Below are 6,889 nucleotides of genomic sequence, written 5' to 3' on the forward strand. Positions count from 1 at the left end.
AATATTACAATTTAAAATTAAAATAATATTATTGAAATACTGCTTTAAAGTTGTAATATAATTTTTTTTTAAACATTAAGTATATAAGGGGCCGCTGTATTATAAGAATAGATGGCATTAAATGCTCATAGCTGAATAAGCTGAAGGCTACCTCACAGATCGAGTTTGAAATTGTTTTGAGGATTGAAAGAAGTATTGGCACAAGTGCATAATATGTAATGGAGACTTCCTTTGAAGGCGACAACATTAATGTAGATGAATAAATAATTGGTTTTTCCAAAAAACGAAAATTTCCATTATTTTCTGAGCACACCTCCTGTATTTATGTAAATTATTTTGTCTAAGGCTATTTAATATAATACTATACATAAGTAAGTTATATACTAGACACGTGCCCCTCAAACAGCAGCAGCATCACAGATGCTATGTCATATAATCGCCCTTTAGATCGATAGGTTACATAAAATAATTTTAAAGACTCTCCCTCTGCCAACACCCTCTCCTGATAGTTGTACGTCATACGGTCGTGCAATATATTTCGTAATCGATGTCCGTCGACGTAGACGGAGTATAAGCTATAGGTCGTATAACCAATAAATGATGCCTCATCCGTTATCGCGAATCAATTATCTAACAAATGTTTGGAAAGAATGGGGTTGTGCAACAGCAACGTAGTGTGCTGAATACTAATCGTCTCTTAGTATTTGTTAATCAATTGTGCGCGTATGATGGATTATTTCAATAATATATAATATAAATTGAATTATCTTGTTGAAAACGATCCAACAGATAGAGTTTTTAAACCAGTCATTAAATTATTGAAAAATTATCGAGATTTGCAATATTTTGCGGAACATCTAGGCGATAAAGTCAACAGTACCGGTGAAGACTTTTTACATTACGAAGGTTGTGATTTATCGGATGCGGGAATAGATTCGGACGACCCTGAATGTGCATGCTCAGTAGTGAAACGAATATATCACGAGCTTTTGGATTCAATCGAAACAATTGAAAAGATTGTGAATGCGAATCGCAACGACAGTAAGGCCTATTGGATCTTGAGACTTTAATAACAATGGCTACACCAAGGCGTAAATTCAATAAAATCAATGACTAGATTGATTAAACAACGTATTGCAATTCGCAAATGTCTTGCGTATACATTGGTTTGGACCCAGACGATTCATTTGGCCAATAGTCAAGTTGGTCAACAATCATCAGGAACTTATTATCACTGTCGATTTACCAAATAGAATGTATTCAACGTGCGGATATATTTCATCGATAACGAAATATTTAAACGGAATACTACTTTTACAAGATGGATATATTAAGGTGAGCCTTAATAATTTTTATAATTACTTTATAATATTAACACAATTATTATAATTAGAATATTATTAATTACTTTGTATACCGTGGGAATATTTAAGGGGGATATTGACTATTGTCCCCCTTGGACCAGCTTCATCAATATTTTTAAGGCTGATATCTAAGAAATATGGCCACAATATAGTTTGGCTTTTTTTTTTGATCATCACTTTGATTTTTAGCAAAAAAATTTCTCACATGTTTACCAAAGTAAAAAAAAATAAATACTCTCTTAAAATGTTTTCTGAATAAACCCCTGGTGAATACCTCAGTAACTAAACGTCAATCTTATACCCAATACTTTTTACTATTTTCTTTTTTTGAATTTTCCTGATTTTAATATCATATATTTTTAATATATCCTTTATTTTTGTTACACTAAATTATACATAAATATCAACTAATTTAAAATAAGTTTATCAAAATAGATTTTAATCTATTCAAAATTTTTTATTGTTATTCTAAAAGAAAATTTTGTTTATAATAAAATGATTTATATTATATATTGAAAAATATTTTTTGATAATGTTTGAATTTTAATGATATAACAAATTTATTTTGATGTTAAAGCCTTACTATAATATTTCTGTAACCTTATATTAATATAATGTACAGTCTTACATTATACTACGATTTATTGTAGCCAAAAAATTTTATTGTAATATTATAGTAACATTAATTTTCTAGTATACTAACAGTAACATTATTTGTATTTGAAAGTTACATTTATAATTTTATGAAAGAGGCGAGCACGCAAACGGCGGAGGACCCTTTGATGGTCGAACCTAAGGTGTCAAAGAAGCCGAGAAAGAAGAAAAAAAAGAGAAAGGAAGAGAACTTGTAAGGCCCCATGTCCATCTTGGAAATAATTCCACAAGCCACAGTTTCCCAGTCGGGAGAGCAGTGTAGAGGACGATTTGTGCGCCTGAGAGTCCCGACCAGCGCGGCCTACAAACTGGCCAAACTCAAAAAGGTCAAAGTGGGCTGGGGTACGTGCCGGGCCAAGGTGATAGACGCGAAAGGAGTTATGACCAAGTGTTACAGATGTCAAGAGATGGGACACATAGCAAAAGACTGCCAAGGGCCCAATAGGACGGCTCAATGCTCCACCTGCCATAAAGTGAGGCACATTGCTCGCGACTGACGGGTAAAGAAATAATAATAAAAAAAAAAATTTAATTTTTTAGTTTAAGGTTTATTGTAAGCCGAATGGCTAAAATTGGAGAGGTAAAGCTCCCCATTTATTGTTACTAGTTAAATTCACCAATTGTATGAATAATGTATTTTGTTTTTTTCAATAAACGATGGAGGCCAGGGAGAAGTAATGCTTAATGGCGGTACCTCCCCGGTCTTCGATTTCAGAAGAAAAATAAATAAATAAATACTTTTGATAAAATAGTCTCTGTGCATAAAATATCACGTTACACGATTGAATGTAACAGTAAATTAATATAGAATATTAATTAATAACTTCTATTTTAATCATTTGTTACAGGTTATACAATAGAAGTAAGACAGTTAAATTTGCGAATGAAATTTTATCAGTATGTAACAAGAGATTTGAATCCGGTAGAAATTCAACAGAATTCTATTTGCGACTTCTTCAAAGCGTTACTATAATAATTATGAACTTCCTTTATGTCTACTTAGTGGAACCAACAAAATTATATCAGTTGAAAAATATAAATCTTTTTATTTGTTTATTATTTAGAATTAACGTCATTTCTAGTCTCGATTATCAAATTTCAGCAGTGAGTAGTTTATTAAGACAGGAATTTACAAATGTCAATCAAGCGCTAAAAGAAGTACAAGTTGAAAAACAATACGCACTACAACCCGATATATTAACGCGAATTTCAAAAACACATCTTGATCTTGTTCGGTTGGTTCGTTTGTTCAACGAAGAATATGGATGCATTCTGTTCTTAACAACAATTAGCCATGTTATTATTCAAATCTATGTTTTAAATGAAATTACAGAAATTTATATTTCTCATCAAAAATTCAATATATTTGAGTTATCAGTCTACAGTCTTCATTTGTGTATTGTTTGGATCAATTTTTGGTGGATATGTTATCATAGCTACAGATTATTAAATGAAGCGAGTACACATATAAATAAATAAAAAGAAATAATACTGATTTGGTCATTTTTAAATAATATTATGACAGTTTTAAGTAGAAAAAAACCCAGCACAGTGAGGACGTGTTATAGTTGGGTCCAGTATAGATATCTGACAGTAATTAAATTCACTATTACAAAAGACGCTTCGATGCAAATCTGTAAATAGTCTTTAATTTTAAGAAATTGGTAAATTATTCTAAAAACAAAATTTTAAAGTAAAAAAGATACTTTTATTATAAAATTTTTCGTGCTAATTTCAAATCAACAATTTAGTGCTTCACTTATTGATTTAAAATAAATAAAAACACTAATTTATACAACAGAAAAAATGTAGACGGTTTATTGTTTAAACACAATGAAAATCTATATAAAAATTACATTAATGCACTACGTGCACTTAACTACTTAAACGATTAACTGACGACTGGTTAACTAACTGATTGACGTTATTGTTGCGTCGCGCCGTTTTATATTGTGTTGAGTTCTAGAAGATTCTCTTATGGAGTGATCGAGAACATTCGCGCTATATGCATTTTGTGTTGCCTATCCGTCACGAAAATTCTCGAACATTCCATAGTCACTACAAACAATTATATGTTTTCCATCACCAATAATATTTGATATTATTACTAATTAGTTAAAAACTATAGGATATAACTATAAGGGAAATATTTTTGAACTTTTCAATTGTATTATCTATTTAAACACCAAGAATTACATAGAAATTATTTATACTTCTAATGAAATGATTTCTTACGATAAAAAAATAATTAAAAATACAAAAAATTGTTTTTAAATTATTACAGATTTTGATTTTTAATATTTTATAAATAATAGTGCAAAATATCATTTATAACCTTTTTTTTTGGTATTTCAAGTTGACTTTTTGAAAGTTTATAATAAAAAAAGTTGAATATATTACCATTACTTTAAACTTAATTTCAAGTTTGAAATTTACATTATTAAATAGAAAATTATATGAGAATTAAAAATATAGTATTGTTAAGATTAGTATGCAGAAGGAAATTGAATAATTACTATTTGCTGTAAATTTATCAGAAAAACAATATTTTTTTAACATTTTTATTGTAATAGATCACTTAAATAGAAATCATAGTAATCATTTCTAAATAATTTTTGGTGTTTAAAAATATTTTACCATTAAAATATTCAGAATATAATTAATTTTAATGATTTACTTTCACTAAAAAAACCAATCAAAATGTTGTTAAAAAAATCTACTTAATTGATTGTATTAGTAGTGATCATTATATTGTATTTTATTCATTAACTTTAATGTTCGTTTTCACCATTATTCATTATTCATCATTATTATTTTTTTATTTTTTACAGATCCAAAAAACTGGTATTATCATATTTATGAAAGATATGGGGCCATTTCCCAAACATTTTAAAAAAGCGGTAATTATTAAATAAAATATTTTTATTGTGATATAAAAATAAATAATTAATAGGGTAGTTCTTCACAATCATTTTTTTAAATTTTACTGCGGACATCACCAGATTTTTTTAAATAAAAATAAGATCACCTGTGCTAAGTTTGTGATTGATATTAACTAATTAGATGATGTGTGTCAATAAAAAATGATATATACTAAGGACAATGCTTAGAAAACCATAACTATAAGTTAAAAATAAAAAAAGTTATGAATAAAAGCTCAGTTTTTTTATTAATAATCAATTTAATTGACTTAGAAGTCTTATGACACGTATCTACATTGTCATATCGATCTCAAAATATGTACATCAAATTTATTTAAGCAAAAATAAATCAGAGACATAGGTAATAAAATTAAAATAATTAACTTTTAAGAATTATCCTAATGGTTATATAATAAAGTATATTTGTTACCAATGTAAAAAAATTATTGTAAATTAACATTTTTACTAAAATATTAACGGTTTTTCTTAGATAATACATTTTTCCGATCAATTGTGCCGATCTAATAAGATAAAAATATCTGCTTGGGGATTTTACAATGTAGATTTGGAACTGATTTTCAATGTAAACTTTAAAAACTTGCTTCCATTTTAATATATATTAAACATAGCATTGCTATTTTTGTAGGCATTTGCATCTCAACTCGGAATATGTATAGTGTGTGCTCAACTAGGAGCTGCTAATCAAGCATTGTAGTTATGATCAATATTTAATACATTAACTTTTTATCTTGAAACATTTTGAAAATTGTTTTAACATAAAATATTATAATAAAAGTAAATTTATAACTTTAATAATTTTTTTAGTGATACTGAAAACATTAACTTAATAGTCTTAATAAGGGATGGTAGTATAATGTGTTATAAAATCAATAAAGATATTAAGCATTTATCATCCCAATAAACTTTCTTTTAATTAATAAAAATAATAAAGTTATAACAAGAAAATATATTGTTATTTTTTCGTTGAATTTTATTTAAATATATAATATTTACATTATATTGCTGAAGAATTTTAGATTGTAGGTTAAGTTTTTCTTTATCTAATGTATAAAATTCCTAATTGTATAGATAACATTTTTGTTTAATTTTCTCATTTCATATGAAATCATTATGACTAATGTTTAAATTTTTCATAATTAAAAATACTGTATGGTATCAATAAGAATATAAATAATATATATTTGTTTAAACAGCTGTTTAATAAGTTGACACGGCACCGCCTTTTGCTCTAGGCTGGCGGTCACCCGTGTCTCTCTCGATATCAGCCGTCCAGCCATTAATATGACAATTGGTTGTCATCGGTTGTTTCCCCGCCCTTGACACTGAGATAATAAGGCCGCCGCCGCCGAATATGGATGGCTGATATTGCGTTCTGTTCCGTTTTCGACGTACACCTAATTGATTACACGATTCCGCTTTACTTTTGTGCTCCCTGTTTTCCTTTCAGTTTTCTTTGGTTTTGTATTTTTTTTTTTTTACAACGTTGATCGTCGGCTGTACCTGTACCATGAGTTATCCGACATCTTAGATAGATCCTCTAGAATATTACAGTGCGGTGCAGTGGTGTAGTCCTAAAAATGTTTATGGGTATACGCCTGTATAATGAATAGAGAATAACGTGGGGGGCTCTGCCCCCCACACCCCCCATTGCACTTTATGTTTTCTACATACAATATTTCACATTATCAACAGTGATATAGTCGTAATTTGATCAATAGATAAGTTAAAAACCTAAATGAGGAAACGTGGGGAATTTCACCCCCACACTACTTTTCAAAGACCTTAATTATAACATAGTTTTGGGGGACGGAATACAAATATTGTGATGTTTTAACTGTATATGTATTTTCTAATTATTACATAATGCAACTAAAACTCCTAACCCTCCCAGTTGCTCCTTCCAACTTCCAAACTATTACTCGAATATTT

The sequence above is a fragment of the Daktulosphaira vitifoliae genome, unplaced genomic scaffold, assembly GCF_025091365.1.
Source record: "Daktulosphaira vitifoliae isolate Bord-2020 unplaced genomic scaffold, ASM2509136v1 Scaffold_2, whole genome shotgun sequence".
Taxonomy (NCBI): domain Eukaryota; kingdom Metazoa; phylum Arthropoda; class Insecta; order Hemiptera; family Phylloxeridae; genus Daktulosphaira; species Daktulosphaira vitifoliae.